At 35.3% G+C, this 19,986-nt stretch overlaps 2 non-coding genes across 2 annotated transcripts; one reads left to right on the forward strand and one right to left on the reverse strand.

The window, feature by feature from the left end:
- Positions 1–12,489: 12,489 nt before the first annotated feature.
- On the forward strand, positions 12,490–12,596 carry LOC131834919 (U6 spliceosomal RNA). Its single transcript, XR_009355011.1, has one exon. It is a non-coding gene; the product is annotated as a U6 spliceosomal RNA (small nuclear RNA).
- Positions 12,597–16,975: 4,379 nt separating this feature from the next.
- On the reverse strand, positions 16,976–17,082 carry LOC131834920 (U6 spliceosomal RNA). The gene has a single exon (XR_009355012.1). It is a non-coding gene; the product is annotated as a U6 spliceosomal RNA (small nuclear RNA).
- Between the last annotated feature and the right edge of the window lie 2,904 nt (positions 17,083–19,986).

Here is a 19,986-nt window from a genome sequence, read left to right on the forward strand (position 1 = left end):
ATCCTATTCCTCAAGATAATGCACACCAAATTTCTGGATTAAACAAGAAATTAGATGGCACCTGAACACTTGGTTTAATATTCTCAAAAGGACTATGCAACTTATTTCTTACATTATGACATTGTTTTACAAAGATCCACACTTTTATAATGTAAGTATTTTTAATAATCAATAAAGTCAACTACTCATGATTAAAAATCAAACATAAAAATTTCTACTTTTTGCTTTTGCCCCCTCCATTTAGAACTTATTTATAGCCTGATAATTCAAAGGTCCCTATGTTTATGAAAATCTGGACGTGAATAGCTCTAAGATCCCATTCAGAACTTGATATTAATCTAAGTCTTTTGGCTCCATTTATCCTGAGAGCAAAAAGTAGGACAAAGGATTTGAGTACTGTTAGTTTATCTGGGGGATTATCCAAGGTAGAAAAGAATGGGAAAGTGATACAGTGAAGAAGCAACTTTGTCAAAGAGGTACATTGTTGATATAATTGTTGTGGATAGAAAATGAAGGCTTGCTTTTACTGAAAGGTCCTGAGAAACTTCTTTAAGTTGTCCTCATGAAGACCTGAAAACTGACAATTTTACCTATGGTTCTTATTTCCACTTCACTGAGAGCTGTCCTCAGAGGACATTAACTCTCCTACACTTTTGGGTTGTGTTGGAGACATTCTAAAATGAGAGAGAGAACAGGAGATGCTATCAGTGTTAAGTAACTGCAATTTCCCATGGAACTATCCACCGCAGGTTTGGCTAGAATCAGGTGTAGGGCCTTGATAGCAGAGGGAGTTGAGGCAGTATCATTTTAGGTTAATCATTATATCTGAAATTTCCAAAAACTTCAACTGATGAAACTTTGATTATAAATCTATAAATATAACAATAAATCTACAGTATTCAAATTATTTTCATAGAAATACACAAACAAAGCATCAATTGATTAATATTTAAATGTTACAAAATACTGAACTGAAAGACTTTGGTCATATAACAACGAGTAAGAAGTAGAACGTAGGTTTAGGTTAGAACTCAGGATGCATTTGAGACTCAGTTAAGAAATTGAATGGAGGGACGCCTGGGTGGCTCAGTGGGTTAAGCCACCGTCTTCGGCTCAGGTCATGATGCCAGGGTCCTGGGACCGAGCCCCAAATCAGGCTCTCTGCTCAGCAGGGAGCCTGCTTCCTCCTCTCTCTCTGCCTGCCTCTCTGCCTGCTTGTCATCTCTCTCTGTCAAATAAATCAATAAAATCTTTAAAAAAAGAAATTGAATGGATGTCTGACTATCTTATAGGTTTGCTAAAAATCAGTGACTTTGTGTTCACATGTGGCTATGCAGGAACTTTTAACTTTCTCTAAGAAGTTATTAGATTTGGTTATATAATGGCAGTAAAGGATGGGGAAAAGCAAAGTACAAACCCCATAAAGACAAAGACACTGAGTATGAGAAAAGAGTAATAGATGAGAAGAATCAATGCATTTGAGGAAAATGGGAATTGAAATACACAATGATTGTTGATTTTTTTAGATGGAGAAAACGAAACTAGCTTGCAAGAAGGAAATAACAGAAGACATGTTGTGATGTGATACAGAATCCTGGAAAAGGCAGTAACGTGGAATAAAGGAGTAGGGAGAGCATATCAGGTAATTTGGATAGGAAGGAGTTAGGAGATAATTGCTTGATAAATTTTATATGGCCCACGTAAATGCACAGATTTCTCTTCTTTAATTTATATGGAGAACAGGGTGTTTTTTCTCTTCCCTTTCAGAGCGCCAGAGGTGTACTCTTTCAGACTGAAAACCTGAAAAGCTCAGGACGCAGTTGCTTAAGCACAGTTGAGAGGACGTATTTCAATTAAGATTTACATTTTGCTGTAGGTAGTAGACTGTCAAAAGTGGTTTAACCATATTTTTTTATTTAACAAGTAGACTACAGAGAGTGTTTTCTGGTGTTGGTTCAGAGTCTTAAGAAAGTCAAGTGAAGTATCTTAGAGGTTTCCATGGCTTTTTATTCACAGTTGCAAAAATTGCTGTTGGAGTTCTCACTATTAAGCCCACATTTCTGGCAGAAAGATAGAGGTAAAAGAGAATGATATCTTGTACGACTGATACTTTGTCATATGGTTACAATGTAACTAGAAAAGAGACAATAAAATATTTGATGTTGTTTTAAGTTTCCTTGTTGTCAATCCCTCAGTGCTTTCTGATATGAAAGGAAAAAGTAGATGGATATTGACCTGGCAACTATCAACACCTGTCAGTCTCTCTTGGATAACCAATATCTCTATAATCTCTTCTTCCCAGTAAAAAAAATAAAATATATTCATAGCCCACACTGTGCCATCTCAAGTTACTGCACCAAGATAAAATTACAATGATTTTCAGTTGTTCCAAATGGACAGAATACCCTTCCTTATGATATCATGTCTTATAAGATAGATAATTGGCTTGCTCCCAATATACCCAGATGTGACTGTGGAAGAGACAGGAAAAAAGTAATAATATTTATTTATTCCTTGGGTTGACCCTGTTTACACAGATGCATTACTATTAGAAAAGGTTGGTTTGGGACATTGGAATGAATTTACTTAATGGGTCTGTATGTAATTGGGTTGGAGGAAATTTTTAATTTCTACAAAAATTTTAGAATTCTATCTTATTCTCTTTTATTAATTTTCACATGTTAACAAAGCCAACCTTTTTGTCTAGCAGACAAGATCTTAAATCCTAACAAAACTCAATTTTTTTCTTTTTTTTTTTTAAGTTTGAGAGCCTCATGTTATCTCATGCTGCTTTAAATACAACTCAAATAAAAAAAAAAAAAGGAGCTAAATGGGGCAGTAAGACCAGACTTTTTATTTTATTTTATTTATCTTATTTTTAATTAAAAAATTAAAGATTGTATTTATTTATTTGAGAGAGAGAGCATGCGTGGGGCAGGGGGATGTAGCTGCAGAGAGAGACTGAGATGTATACTCCCTAATGAGCAGGAAGCCCGATATGGGGCTCGATCCCAGGATCCTGACTGAGATCATGACTAGAGACAAAGGCAGATACATGTGCAAAATCCTTTTTTTTCTGGGAAACAATACTTTACAAGAGATGTTTGAAAAAGTATTGGGGAATCAATTTTAATTGGAGATACAAAAATTTAATTGACTTTTGTAAAGCTACAGGGATCCAAATGATGGGAATCCCAGCCCGTTTAGGTTGTGGACCACAGAGTATTCTTCTCTGTAATATTTTATTTTCTTCCATGTCTACTAACTCCAGTCCAAGTTCACTGATCTCTTTTTAGATAGTGCAAAACATGGCAAAGAATACCAAACAAGTGCCCGATATTCTACATTTATTACATCATTTCTAACATATAGAAGTGTGTTATCAAGGCTGGTTCTGTGAACGAACCTAGTTATGCTAAAGTGTGTTTTGTTCTCCAAGAAATTAAATGCATGTTTATCACACAATTATAAAATACTTGTGTCTAGAATTTTTATTCAAAAATTAATAAGAGAAGCAGATATTAAAACTAGTTCACATGGTTATTTGGGATATAAGCAGAGTTGTGCAGCAGAAGTGCTCTGGGCCCATAATTTGGGTTACAGGATTTATGTTTTCTTATGAAAAGTCACTAACTTGCATTATTGTTAACAAGAATCTTGTGCATTACCATCAGTTTTCTACATTATAACCTCTTGCTCTACAGTTTGTAAATAACTTTATCAATAGCAAGCTAATAAACGGGGTGACTCCAATGGATTGAGATAATCTCCAGAGTTTCTGCTACATAATGCCCAGGACTCCATTGAAAGGACACCTAGGAATTTATTTTGCCTAAAAATTTGATCATTTTTTTCACTGTCCTTACGTATTTTCCAAACATAGTCCTTTTGCTTCACCTTTCAGTCTACGGACAACCGTGTATCTGACTGACTTGTTAATTCTGGGAATGTCTTGCAGATTAATTTGCTTGCCAGAGGTGGTTCCTCTAATTGATGTCTAAGAACCCTAATTAGTTAAGAAAACTTTTTTTTAACATTTTAATTGCTATTTATTAGTATTCTTCTTATTATTGCTAGTATCTCTATTATAAATAATTCACAAGGGCATCTTTCTGACAAAAGACAAAGAGCTGGCTACTAGTAGAAAAAGTACATTTGACTCTGTCAGTGAAAGTGGTAAAGGGACTTGAGAAAATAAGGCAAAGCACTGGAATTTTGTGTTAAAACTTTAAATATTATAGACACATTTACTTAATTTCTAATACTGTTGTTGCTTATAATTAAATAAGATGTTTTCCATGAACCACGCATTACAGCAAATATATTGTTTATACAGATTAAATTTTCATCAAAAGGGACGCCTGGGTGGCTCAGTTGGTTAAGCAGCTGCCTTTGGCTCAGGTCATGATCCCAGCGTCCTGGGATCGAGTCCCGCATCGGGCTCCTTGCTCGGCTGGGAGCCTGCTTCTCCCTCTGCCTCTGCCTGCCATTCTGTCTGCCTGTGCTTGCTCTCTCGCCCACTCTCTCTGATAAAGAAATAAAATCTTAAAATAAATAAATAAATTTTCATCAAAAAATTGTAAGTGTATTTTATTGTAGGATCATGATAAGCATTTTGCCGATGAGAAAAGTGAAATTTAGAAAAGTATGTCTCTTCAAATCCCTCATACAATATCTGGCCTAGATAGAAGGATATACTATCACAATTGAGGAAGATAATTGAGATTACTTAAAATGATAAACTTTACTGTAGAGGGTTTTTTAAAAGTTTGCCACAGATTCAGATTCTTTTAAAATATATATCTATTTTGTGTAAAGAGAATGCACTGAGAAGTAAAAAGAAAGTGATATATCAGTGCTACCAACTAATGGCTATAATATCATCACCTTATTTATGAACAATGAAACAGTGTGCAATATTTAAATAAATTTAAATAAATCCCTATTTATTTTATATATTTATAAATTTAAATAAATTCCTATTTATTTATTATTAAAGAAATTCCTCTAACAAACAGTATGTTTTGAAGGTTGCTAGCAGGAAAGTGTTGTACTACATGGAATTATCAGAAAATGTGATCTAAAATTCTGCTTTCAAGGGCGCCTGGGTGGCTCAGTGGGTTAAAATTCTGCTTTCAAGAAGCTATAACAGTAAGTACTGAGCATTAGCTATTATATGCTAAGGATGAATAACTGAAATCTACATTTGAAACTAATGGTACACTATATGTTAACTAATTGAATTTTTAAAAGTTAATTTAAAAAACCACTATTTTATAAAACAATATTCCCAACCGGCTCTTTTGCGTTAAAATACTCACTTTGGGGGCGCCTGTGTGGCTCAGTGGGTTAAGCCACTGCCTTCGGCTCGGGTCATGATCTCAGGGTCCTGGGATCGAGTCCCGCATCGGGCTCTCTGCTCAGCAGGGAGCCTGCTTTCTTCTCTCTCTCTCTCTGCCTGTCTCTCAGTGTACTTGATCTAAAGATAAGGATTTACAGTATGATTTGACTGGTAGGGTCTGAATCATTTTTACTATTGTTTTGACTATTACTTGAAACCTATAGTAGTACTTGGGATATGTGTTGTGTATTCTGTGAACATGTGCTATTTTTAGATAAGATAATTTCTGTCTCGAACCCCTGTTAATTTGTTTGTTTTTGTTTATTTGATGGTGGTTTCAGTAAATGGATATATCTGAAAAATTGCAAAGCCACTATTAAAATAAGTTATTATTATATATAGCATGGAATTGCACATTCCTCCTTTGAATCTGACAGAGCTTCACCATATCCTTAACAATTTGGGAAAAACATGCTATTATTTTTCTTTATAAAATTTCTCCTGTTAGCCTGTGGTGGTTGTCATCAGCAGTAACTCCTCTGAAGGCTTTGTCAAAAGAGTTGAAAAAATTGGAAAGGTGTGAATGAAGCTGTGTTCTGAATATAAAGAAAAGAGCATTGAAGTACAATTCACACTCTTACTTCTCCTTCTATGCTTTCAGATGTTTGACATTTGAAGATTTTGCTTCTAGAAGAGATGCCCTATATAATTCTTACTTTAAGGAGCAAGTTGCTTTTATAATTTTTTTATTATCCTACCATTCAAGTATTTCCATTTAAATTAAATTCAATACCATTTAAAAAAATCAAAAGTGCAGCCAGTATTCAATTCCTGGGCTAAATAATTTTAGAAAGCTTTGTATTATTGAACCTACAGGGTTTTTCTGTAGTTTTAACTCTTTCTTTCTGTGATTTTTCCCATTAGTCATGTAAGTGACTGCAATATAACAGACATTGAGGATAAAGAAGGACTGAATAGAACAATCTTTGGCCTCATGAAGTTGAGAATCTAGCAAGGGAGTCAAACAATTCAGTCATTCAGAGACAATTTATTGAGTTCCTGGCCTAAGGTGAGCACAACAAAACCCCAGACCAGAGGAATCATTTTAATGGGAGAGATAGATAATAGGTAAGCCAACTTTAAAAAAAAAATCGTACTGGTTTTTCTTTAATAGTGATGCATATTTGAAATAAATAAGCCCATTTTAAAAAGAGCAGTGATTGAGAAGAGGTTTTTTAACTGAGTGGTCCGAAAGGGCCTCCCTGAAAAAGTCTGTTTTGAACAGATTTCTGAATAATATCAGCTAGGAAGCTGCGTAAAAATCTCAGGGATGGGTGATTTTTCCAGTCAAAAAACTGTAAAGGCTCCAAAGTCACAATAGAGCTATAAGTTTCTCTAATAAAGTAACTTCTGACAAAGAATGAGAAGAAATAACTAACCCAGGTTTGAAAGAAAAGGGACAGACTTTCTATGGAATTCATATTTAATTAAAGCTCTAAAGGACAAAAATACAATAGAGCAAAATTCTGGTCACGCTGATATACCTAATGAAAGTTCATAAACAAGGTGTGGGTAGCAAAGAATGTGTGGGAAAGTTGGTAAGAACAGTGGGGAAGAGTCATCCCTGAACATGTTAATAAATGAAGCAATTCTTGTGTTGTTTTAAAGGGTAAATTGGAGTTTGCCTAAGTGATTAGAGAAGGATGCCTCAGCTTATGGAAGTTCAAAGCCATAAAGACGTGATAAACTACTGCAGATATTTTCATCTATGTTTGTTGTTGGTCTAGTAATGGTGATCTAAAAACTCCTACTTAAGACAACTAAAAATCCAGACAAAATAGCTTTTAAAGTTAAAAATATCAGAATGATTTTAAAAATAAGTGAGGAATTACTGGGCCAAAATACGAAATACAATGAGAGCCTAGAGATATATGCCCTGAAGCCATTTTACCTATGAGAGCATTCGAAACTGCTAAAACACACTGAGCTGTGTTGTTAATAGACTCTTGATACTAGAGAAACAAAATTCAAAATCCAGCAGCAATCAAATTTGAGGACTCTGGTACAACCCAAATTTAAGTTGAGATCCCCAAAGCACAAGGAGAAGCAGAAATAAGACTATAGCCTACCTTGCCTTCTGTGTAAACTGAGAAAGTCAATCACTGAATTTGGAGTATGATTGTCTTATAGAGTCTCAGATATAAGAGAAAATCCTGCCAAGGAGGACCATACCATTATTATAGCTCTTAATTATCCCTACTCAATAAGAGTTTCAAATATAATGTCTTGAACGTAGCAAAATGGAACAAAGCACACAAAGAAAAACCATTAACAAGATTTGATAGACAAAATGGGATTAAGTATGATGTTAAAATGATCAATAAAGATTGTAAAATGGCTTGATTACTCTGCTCAAAGAAATGAGAGGGGAAGCAAATTGAACAAAAAACTGAAACTAAAAATGATATTGAGAAAGGTTTTATAAATGAACCAAATGGATACTCTAGAACTTTAAAGATATGACAGCTAATTTAAGATACCACAGGGGTGCCTGGGTGGCTCACTTAATTAAACCTCCAATTCTATTTCCTTTTTTTTTAACACCTTAATTTTATTTTATTTCTTTCATTTACGCTCAGGTCATGATGTCAGGGTTGTGAAATAGAGCTCAGAGTTGGGCTCTGTGCTGAGCCTGGAGCCTGCTTAAGATTCTTTCCCCTTCTTTTTCTATCCCTCCCTGCGCTCTCACTTGCTCGCTCTCTCTTGCTTGCAAATAGATAGATAGATAGATAGATAGATAAGAGACAAAGCAAAATAAAAGCAGATTATGAAAATAACTATAAAGATTTTGAAATGAAAACAAGTTCAAAATAAAATAGAGAAGACCTACACAGCTAAAAGTTCATTCAGAATATCTACTATTAAAGAAGTCAGTATGACACAATGTTAAGATATCAAAAGATTTGAGAAAGGGTAATCCAAATGGCCACTCATATATCAAAACTGTTTATCTTTCTTATGAATCTGGAATTAAATTAAATTAAATTAAAAATAAATTAAAACCTAAAATGACATACTATTACACACTTACCATATTGGGCAACAGTAAAATTGTCTTGCAAGAATGTGAAAGAATGAAAGTGCCCATAATAAAATCATTTGAGGTAAGTTGGACACTATTTAGAAAACTTAAAAATAAAAATAAAAATCTGGTCCATTCCTAGAAATACAACATGGAACTAAATGAATATTTTCACCAGGATATGCAAACAGATGATTATAGCTATTTCATTCATAACGGCAGATCAGTAGTGGTCTATTTGCACAATGTTACATTAAATAAGAGAGAATATTAACAAACTGGGAGGAGGGGTTAGGTTGTTATCATAAACAGATCTTCTATGGTGCTGATTATGTTCTATTTCTCAAAATCTTTAAGTTAAAAAAGTTTTCAAATTTATATCTAGATAGATAGATGATAGATAGACAGAAATCCCTGAAGCTGCAATGCTAGGCTAAGACCAGGCTTTCAAGGGCTTTTCTATACTCTACTAAATACTTGAAACCATTCATTATATCATAGCTCAGTGTTCAAATCTCCATTTGTTTCCTCAGTTTCCTAATATTTATCTTAAGTTGACCTGATCCAGACTTTTGATCACCTTTGTCTAAATATTTCTATTTTAACAAAGTCCTTTTGAACACTGAGAGACTAAAACTTAGAAAAATACTCTGATTGTTACCTCACTAGAGTGGAAAATATATAGTTACCCATTAACTAATGATATCCATGTCTACATTAGATCCATGACATTTTTAATTCTTGGGAGCTTTTGGTTAAATGAATTTTTTAAGCTTCCTTTAAAGGAAGCTTTAAGCCATCACCACATGAATAAAATTAAAGAACTAAATGAAAACAGGCCAAGTATTTACGGAGTAATAGAATGTGCAGTGGAAAGAGTACAATTCTGAAATCAGAAAGCCTAAATTAGTGTGATGCATCTTTACTAGCCATGTAATCATAAACCAGTTATCTAAATGTGTTAGCCTCAGTTTTTTCACCCATGAAATGGTGATGATAATACTTATTATGCAGAGTTGTTGTGTGGATGTGATGAAGCATGGAGCATGAGATTCTCATATTCCATGCTAAAATGATAGCTATTTTTATACTTATAATAATTCTAATAATAGTAATTAAATTGTTCAAAATGGTAATATTCATTTATATTGAGGCATTGTATTGACTATTCATAGACACATTTACCAAAATAAATTTCATTTTACTTTACCCCCTCTGAGGATATATATTCCCTAATTCAATATGAATCTCATTATGAATAATAATTATCATAATAAATATGCTGATTTTTCTTCTATTTATTTTTAGGGAGGTATCCTTTACTGTTGAACATAAAGAAACTTAAGCAAGTCTGTCTTATTCAAAATTTGCATGCTGCTTTCTTATGAAACTAGATTATAGAATTGTATGAAATAAATTCATGCAGTTAAGACATTTATGTTTGGAAACCTGGGTGGTCAGTTTAGTATTTCAAAAGAAGATTTTAAATTTAAACCTTAAAACTGAGCTCTTTCAGCCTTATTTATAGACCATCCTTCATGCTTCATAAGTACTCCTTCATTGTAAACTAAGTAATAGTTTTTGTCACAGTGTATATAACGAAAATGGATTTTATATTCTATTATTTCAGAGTTAGTTGTAGTTTCTACTTCCTTACTTCCTTTTTTGAAAAATAGATTAATTCTACAAAAAGTTTTTTCCAGCTTTATTGAAAAAAAATCGACATATTATAATTTGTAAGTTTAAGAAATGATTTCTTATAACATTGCAAACTTTTAACATTGTGTAAATTTTGTACAATTTGATAAATTGATATGCATCTTTATTGCAATATAATCTACATAAAAATGTTAATACATCTACTATCTCGTATAGTTGCCACTGTTTTTTATGCATGTATCATAAGGAATTTTAAGATCTACTCTCTTAGCAACTTTTATGTATATAGTATAGAAGAGATAAACTTCAGAGGTCTTGTGGGTTTGGTTCCAGACTGCATCTATAAAGTGATTATCTCAATAAACTAAGTCAAATTATTATTTTTTTGGTTTCCCAGTGCATATAAAAAATTATGTTTCCCAGTGCATATAAAAAATAAACACTATACTGTACTGTTCAAAAGCATTATGTTTTTAAAGAAAAACAATGTATATACCTTAAGTAAACTAGTTCTGAGTTTTCAGTGGGTCATAATTACTGATCACAGATCACCATAACAAATACAATAATAATGAAAAAACTTGAAATATTGCAAGAATTACCAACATGTGAGAGAGAGACACAAAATGAACAAATGTTGTTAGAAAAATGGTGGCAGCAGACCTCTCTTATACAAGATTGCTATAAACTTTCAACTTGTAAGAATGTGATATATGCAAAGTTTAATAAAGGGAAGCACAATAAAAAAGTATGTATATTTTATTAACTATGATCATCATGCTGTACATTAGATCCCCAGAAATTTTTCACATTATAGTTGCAAGTTTGCACCCTTTGACCACCTTACTCCATCCCAGGTTCACCCCTTGTCAACTCAATTCTAAGTTTCCATTAGTTTGCCTTTTCCTCAGATTCTGTATGTAAGGGATATCATAATACATAAATTAAAAAAATATATAAAATCTTTGAAATATTTCACTCAGTATAATACCTTCAAGATCCATCCATGCTGTTGTAAATGGCAGTATTTCTTAATTTTTCATGGTTAAGTAGTATTCCATAGTATATATTTACCATACTTCTTTTATTCATTCATCCATTAATGGATACTGAAGTTATTTCCATCTCTTGCTTAGAGTTAATAATTTTATAATGAACATAAGAGTGCAGATATGTCTTTGAACAGTGACTTCGTTTCCTTTAGATATATACCTAGAAGTGGGATTACTGAATCATATGGTAATTTTACTTTTAATAATATGAATAATCTCCATACTGTTTTCCATACAAATTTATATCCCTATCACAGTGCATAAGTTCCCCATTTTCCCCAATATTTACCAAAATTTGTTAGTTTCAATTTTTTGGTAGTATATGTTCTAATAGGTAGTAATATCTTGCTGTGTTTTTCAGAGGTAAACAACAACAACAACATAATGACTTTGCCCTGAGTTTTTTATGTTGAGCACTTTTTAATGCTCCTGATGCGGGGCTCGATCCCAGGACCCTGGGATCATGACCTGAGCTGAAGGCAGCGGCTTAACCCACTGAGCCACCCAGGAGCCCCTGCCCTGAGTTTTTTACGTTGAGCACTTTTTAATGCTCCTGTTGGTCATTTATATAAATTTTGAAAAAAAAAAGTCTATTGAGATCCTTTTGCTATTTTTTTAATTATATATTTTTTTCTATTTGTATCTGTTGGTTATTAACCTCTTTTTATTTATAAGATTCGTAAGTATTTTCTTACATTCTGTGGATTGTGTTTTCATTCTCTCTCTCTTTTTTTTTTGGCTTTGTAGTATAGTTTCAAATCAAGAAGTGTAATTTCTCTTCTTCATTCTTTCTCAGAACTGCTTTGATTATTTGTTGTCTTTTATGGTCTCACATAAAGTTTAGGATTCTTTAATTACTTCTGTAAAAAAATAATATTGGATTGTTTTAAGATTTTTAATTTATTTATTTGACAGAGAGAGATGACAAGCAGGCAGAGAGGCAGGCAGAGAGAGAAGAGGAAGCAGGCTTCCTGCTGAGCAGAGAGCCTGATGCGGGTCTCGATCCCAGGACCCTGGGATCATGACCTGAGCCGAAGGCAGCGGCTTAACCCACTGAGCCACCCAGGAGCCCCTAACATTGGATTTTTGATAGGAATTGGATTTACAGATGGTTTTCGGTAGTATGGACATTTTAACAATGTTAATTCTTACCATTCATAAATATGAGCTATCTTTCAATTTGTGTCTCCTTCAATTTCTTTATCAATGTCATAGTTTATGGAGTACAGACCTTTCATCTTCTTAGTTAAATCTATTCCTAAGTATTTTATTATTTTTGATGCTATAGTGAATTAGATAGTTTTCTTTATTTTTTCAGATAGTTCATCATTAGAGTGTTAAAATGCTCCTGTCTTGTGCTTACTTTGGCAGCACATATACTAAAATTGGAATGATGCAGAGAAGATTAGCGTGATCACTGAACAAGGATGACATGAAAAACTGGGAAGCATTCCATATTAAAAAAAAATGAAACTAAACAAAATTCTTGTCTTTTATATATTGATCTTGTATTTGGCAGCTTTACTAAATTTTTTATTCAAAATTTTGTGAAGTTTTTAGGATTTTTTAACATGTAAGTTCATGTTATCCAAAAAAAGAAAATTTTACTTCTTCCTTTTTTATTCGTTTTTGGAGTCTCTTATTTCGTTGTGTTCCTTCTTTCTCTTTCTAGGACATCCAGTACTATGTCAAATGAGAGTAGTGAAAGTGGACACACTTGTCTTTTTTCTGATCTTTAAGGGGAAAACTTTCAAACGTTTTTGATTGAATATGAGATTAGCTCTGGGCTTGCAATGTGTTTTGTCTTTAATGGATTTTTTAAATTATTTTTTTAAACTTTTTATAAACATATAATGTATTTTTATCCCTAGGGGTACAGTTCTGTGAATCACCAGGTTTACACATTTCACAGCACTCACCATCACTCACCATAGCACCTGCCCTCCCCAATGTCCATACTCCCACCATCCTCTCCCATCACACCTCCCTTCAGCAACCCTCAGTCTGTTTTGTGAGATTCAGTCTTTTATGGTTTCTCTCCCTCCCAATCCCATCTTCTTTTATTTTTCTTTTCGTACGCCTGAAACCGCCTATGTTGCATCTCCACTTCATCATATCAGGGAGATCATATGATAGTAGTCTTTCTCAGATTGATTTATTTCGCCAAGCATAATACCCTCTAGTTCCATCCACGTCATCACAAATGGCAGGATTTCGTTTCTTTTGATGGCTGCATAGTATTCCATTGTACATATATACCACATCTTATTTATTGATTCATCTGTTGAAGGACATTTAGGTTCTTTCCATAGTTTAACTATTGTGGACATTGCTGCTATAAACATTTGGGTGCATGTGCCCCTTCAGAATGCCACGTTTGTATCTGTAGGGTATGTACCCAGTACTACAAGCACTGGGTCATAGGGTAGTTCTATTTTCAGCTTTTTGAGGCACCTCCACGCTGTTTTCCAGAGTGGTTGCACCAGCTTGCATTCCCACGTACAGTGTAGCAGGGTTGCACTTTCTCCACATCCTCGCCAGCATCTGTCATTGACTGACTTGTTCATTTTAGCCATTCTGAAAGGTGTGAGGTGGTATCTCATTCTGGTTTTGCATTGTATTTCCCTGATGCCGAGTGATGTGGAGCATTTTTTCACATGTCTGTTGGCCATTTGGATGTATTCTTTGCAGAAATGTCTGTTCATGTCCTCTGCCCATTTCTTCATTGGATTATTTGTTCTTAGGGTGTTGACTTTGATAAGCTCTTTATAGATTTTGGATACTGGCCCTTGATCTGGTATGTCATTTGCAAATATCTTCTCCCAGATAACTTCTGACAGTCATCTTTTGGCTTTGTTAACTGTTTCCTTTGCTGTGCAAAAGCTTTTTGATCTGATGAAATCCCAAGAGTTCATTCCTGCCCTTGCTTCCCTTGCCTTTGGCGATGTTCTTAGGAGGAAGTTGCTGCTGCTGAAGAGACACGGGGTTTAAGGGGAAGGAGGGGGGACAGTCCCCCAAAGCTCCCTATTCAGTGCAGGGGCGGTGTGCAGGGATCCTGTCATCTCTCCTTTCCTGTGGGGAAAGCACTGGCCTAGTTCGTGACTCCGCCTGAGCGCCAGAGTAAAAGGCCAAGCGATGCCTACACTGGGACATGGTAGTGTGCATAGAGTGCCATCCTAGGCTACGCACGCTACTGCACGGTTGTGGCTATGTCTGTTTAGTTCAGCCTGGCACAGTGAACCCAGGACTCGAACAGGGAGCCCGGGAAAGCAAGGCCCAAGATGCACCAGCTCTCCCGCAGCTCTTCTTCCCTGAAGCGACTGAAGCCTTGCTGAGGAAGCAGCGGCAAAGTGCTGTTCGCTCCAAGCCAAAGCCTCTGCGAAAGCACAGCATTCTCTGAGAAATGTTCTGTGGGCTGCTGCTGCTTGCCTGAGCCCAGTCTCACGGTGGGAGAAACCCGCATACAGCGAAAACCTCTTTGCCTGGGCATCTCCCCTGGGAAAGCACAGCATTCGTTGGGAAATCAGAGTTGGGTTTGGGGATGCTGCTACTGCTTGCCTGAGCTAGTCTCCGCAGCACGGTGGAAGATACCCGCATGGAGCGAACTACTCTTTGCCCTAGCATCCCCTCTGCCTGAGAGAGAAGCATGGTCGCACAGGTCTGTCACCGCACTCCCCAGGAGCGATTGTGGGGAAGCAGAGCACGCCGCCCCCGGGGAAGAGAAGGAGCCATTGGCCATGGGGTCGGGAAACGCTCGGGAAGCAGGATAGCCTGCCATGGCACGAAGAGCAGGCTGCTGGCAAGACAAGTGTCACCCGCTCCCTGTGCGGAGACATGGAAGCCTGGCTGCTAAGGAGTCATGAGGGAACGACTAGGGCAGGGATGCGTGCTCCACTCTGAGGAAGGAGTCTGGGCAGAATGCAGGCCTGTCCTGTGCCTCAGGTCCCAAGGGGACAGCATCTCCTTGGCCACCTGTCCCAAAGGCAGACGGGCTTGCCACCAGGTGCCACGGTGGAAGATACCCGAATGGAGCGAAATACTCTTTGCCCTGCATCCCCTCTGCCTGAGAGAGAAGAGTGGTTGCACAGGTCTGTCTCCGTGCTCCCCAGGAGCAAGTGTGGGGAAGGCACAGCACGCGGCCCCGGGAGTAGAGAAGGAGCTGCTGGCCTTGGGGTCGGGAAAATAGAACAGCCACATGCAGATAAATGAAATTGTACCATTTCCTTACACCATACATGAAAATAGACTGGAAATGGATGAAGAATCATAATGTGAGAAAAGAATCCATCAAAATCCTTGAGGAGAGAACAGGTAGCAACCTCTTTGACCTCAGCAGCAGCAACTTCTTCCTAGGAACATCACCAAAGGCAAGGGAAGCAAGGTCAAGAATGAACTCTTGGGATTTCATCAGATCAAAAAGCTTTTGCACAGCACAGGAAACAGTTAACAAAGCCAAAAGATGACTGTCAGAAGTTATCTGGGAGAAGATATTTGCAAATGACATATCAGATCAAGGGCCAGTATCCAAAATCTATAGAGAGCTTATCAAAGTCAACACCCTAAGAACAAATAATCCAATGAAGAAATGGGCAGAGGACATGAACAGACATTTCTGCAAAGAATACATCCAAATGGCCAACAGACATGTGAAAAAATGCTCCACATCACTCGGCATCAGGGAAATACAATGCAAAACCAGAATGAGATACCACCTCACACCTTTCAGAATGGCTAAAATGAACAAGTCAGTCAATGACAGATGCTGGCGAGGATGTGGAGAAAGTGCAACCCTGCTACACTGTACGTGGGAATGCAAGCTGGTGCAACCACTCTGGAAAACAGCGTGGAGGTGCCTCAAAAAGCTGAAAATAGAACTACCCTATGACCCAGTGCTTGTAGTACTGGGTACATACCCTACAGATACAAACGTGGCATTCTGAAGGGGCACATGCACCCAAATGTTTATAGCAGCAATGTCCACAATAGTTAAACTATGGAAAGAACCTAAATGTCCTTCAACAGATGAATCAATAAATAAGATGTGGTATATATGTACAATGGAATACTATGCAGCCATCAAAAGAAACGAAATCCTGCCATTTGTGATGACGTGGATGGAACTAGAGGGTATTATGCTTGGCGAAATAAATCAATCTGAGAAAGACTACTATCATATGATCTCCCTGATATGATGAAGTGGAGATGCAACATAGGCGGTTTCAGGCGTACGAAAAGAAAAATAAAAGAAGATGGGATTGGGAGGGAGAGAAACCATAAAAGACTGAATCTCACAAAACAGACTGAGGGTTGCTGAAGGGAGGTGTGATGGGAGAGGATGGTGGGAGTATGGACATTGGGGAGGGCAGGTGCTATGGTGAGTGATGGTGAGTGCTGTGAAATGTGTAAACCTGGTGATTCACAGAACTGTACCCCTAGGGATAAAAATACATTATATGTTTATAAAAAGTTTAAAAAAATAATTTAAAAAATCCATTAAAGACAAAACACATTGCAAGCCCAGAGCTAATCTCATATTCAATCAAAAACGTTTGAAAGTTTTCCCCTTAAAGATCAGAAAAAAGACAAGTGTGTCCACTTTCACTACTCTCATTTGACATAGTACTGGATGTCCTAGAAAGAGAAAGAAGGAACACAACGAAATAAGAGACTCCAAAAACGAATAAAAAAGGAAGAAGTAAAATTTTCTTTTTTTGGATAACATGAACTTACATGTTAAAAAATCCTAAAAACTTCACAAAATTTTGAATAAAAAATTTAGTAAAGCTGCCAAATACAAGATCAATATATAAAAGACAAGAATTTTGTTTAGTTTCATTTTTTTTTAATATGGAATGCTTCCCAGTTTTTCATGTCATCCTTGTTCAGTGATCACGCTAATCTTCTCTGCATCATTCCAATTTTAGTATATGTGCTGCCAAAGTAAGCACAAGACAGGAGCATTTTAACACTCTAATGATGAACTATCTGAAAAAATAAAGAAAACTATCTAATTCACTATAGCATCAAAAATAATAAAATACTTAGGAATAGATTTAACTAAGAAGATGAAAGGTCTGTACTCCATAAACTATGACATTGATAAAGAAATTGAAGGAGACACAAATTGAAAGATAGCTCATATTTATGAATGGTAAGAATTAACATTGTTAAAATGTCCATACTACCGAAAACCATCTGTAAATCCAATTCCTATCAAAAATCCAATGTTAGGGGCTCCTGGGTGGCTCAGTGGGTTAAGCCGCTGCCTTCGGCTCAGGTCATGATCCCAGGGTCCTGGGATCGAGACCCGCATCAGGCTCTCTGCTCAGCAGGAAGCCTGCTTCCTCTTCTCTCTCTGCCTGCCTCTCTGCCTGCTTGTCATCTCTCTCTGTCAAATAAATAAATTAAAAATCTTAAAACAATCCAATATTATTTTTTTACAGAAGTAATTAAAGAATCCTAAACTTTATGTGAGACCATAAAAGACAACAAATAATCAAAGCAGTTCTGAGAAAGAATGAAGAAGAGAAATTACACTTCTTGATTTGAAACTATACTACAAAGCCAAAAAAAAAAGAGAGAGAGAATGAAAACACAATCCACAGAATGTAAGAAAATACTTACGAATCTTATAAATAAAAAGAGGTTAATAACCAACAGATACAAATAGAAAAAAATATATAATTAAAAAAATAGCAAAAGGATCTCAATAGACTTTTTTTTTTCAAAATTTATATAAATGACCAACAGGAGCATTAAAAAGTGCTCAACGTAAAAAACTCAGGGCAGGGGCTCCTGGGTGGCTCAGTGGGTTAAGCCGCTGCCTTCAGCTCAGGTCATGATCCCAGGGTCCTGGGATCGAGCCCCGCATCAGGAGCATTAAAAAGTGCTCAACATAAAAAACTCAGGGCAAAGTCATTATGTTGTTGTTGTTGTTTACCTCTGAAAAACACAGCAAGATATTACTACCTATTAGAACATATACTACCAAAAAATTGAAACTAACAAATTTTGGTAAATATTGGGGAAAATGGGGAACTTATGCACTGTGATAGGGATATAAATTTGTATGGAAAACAGTATGGAGATTATTCATATTATTAAAAGTAAAATTACCATATGATTCAGTAATCCCACTTCTAGGTATATATCTAAAGGAAACGAAGTCACTGTTCAAAGACATATCTGCACTCTTATGTTCATTATAAAATTATTAACTCTAAGCAAGAGATGGAAATAACTTCAGTATCCATTAATGGATGAATGAATAAAAGAAGTATGGTAAATATATACTATGGAATACTACTTAACCATGAAAAATTAAGAAATACTGCCATTTACAACAGCATGGATGGATCTTGAAGGTATTATACTGAGTGAAATATTTCAAAGATTTTATATATTTTTTTAATTTATGTATTATGATATCCCTTACATACAGAATCTGAGGAAAAGGCAAACTAATGGAAACTTAGAATTGAGTTGACAAGGGGTGAACCTGGGATGGAGTAAGGTGGTCAAAGGGTGCAAACTTGCAACTATAATGTGAAAAATTTCTGGGGATCTAATGTACAGCATGATGATCATAGTTAATAAAATATACATACTTTTTTATTGTGCTTCCCTTTATTAAACTTTGCATATATCACATTCTTACAAGTTGAAAGTTTATAGCAATCTTGTATAAGAGAGGTCTGCTGCCACCATTTTTCTAACAACATTTGTTCATTTTGTGTCTCTCTCTCACATGTTGGTAATTCTTGCAATATTTCAAGTTTTTTCATTATTATTGTATTTGTTATGGTGATCTGTGATCAGTAATTATGACCCACTGAAAACTCAGAACTAGTTTACTTAAGGTATATACATTGTTTTTCTTTAAAAACATAATGCTTTTGAACAGTACAGTATAGTGTTTATTTTTTATATGCACTGGGAAACATAATTTTTTATATGCACTGGGAAACCAAAAAAATAATAATTTGACTTAGTTTATTGAGATAATCACTTTATAGATGCAGTCTGGAACCAAACCCACAAGACCTCTGAAGTTTATCTCTTCTATACTATATACATAAAAGTTGCTAAGAGAGTAGATCTTAAAATTCCTTATGATACATGCATAAAAAACAGTGGCAACTATACGAGATAGTAGATGTATTAACATTTTTATGTAGATTATATTGCAATAAAGATGCATATCAATTTATCAAATTGTACAAAATTTACACAATGTTAAAAGTTTGCAATGTTATAAGAAATCATTTCTTAAACTTACAAATTATAATATGTCGATTTTTTTTCAATAAAGCTGGAAAAAACTTTTTGTAGAATTAATCTATTTTTCAAAAAAGGAAGTAAGGAAGTAGAAACTACAACTAACTCTGAAATAATAGAATATAAAATCCATTTTCGTTATATACACTGTGACAAAAACTATTACTTAGTTTACAATGAAGGAGTACTTATGAAGCATGAAGGATGGTCTATAAATAAGGCTGAAAGAGCTCAGTTTTAAGGTTTAAATTTAAAATCTTCTTTTGAAATACTAAACTGACCACCCAGGTTTCCAAACATAAATGTCTTAACTGCATGAATTTATTTCATACAATTCTATAATCTAGTTTCATAAGAAAGCAGCATGCAAATTTTGAATAAGACAGACTTGCTTAAGTTTCTTTATGTTCAACAGTAAAGGATACCTCCCTAAAAATAAATAGAAGAAAAATCAGCATATTTATTATGATAATTATTATTCATAATGAGATTCATATTGAATTAGGGAATATATATCCTCAGAGGGGGTAAAGTAAAATGAAATTTATTTTGGTAAATGTGTCTATGAATAGTCA

The sequence above is a fragment of the Mustela lutreola genome, chromosome 6 (assembly GCF_030435805.1).
Source record: "Mustela lutreola isolate mMusLut2 chromosome 6, mMusLut2.pri, whole genome shotgun sequence".
Lineage (NCBI taxonomy): Eukaryota > Metazoa > Chordata > Mammalia > Carnivora > Mustelidae > Mustela > Mustela lutreola.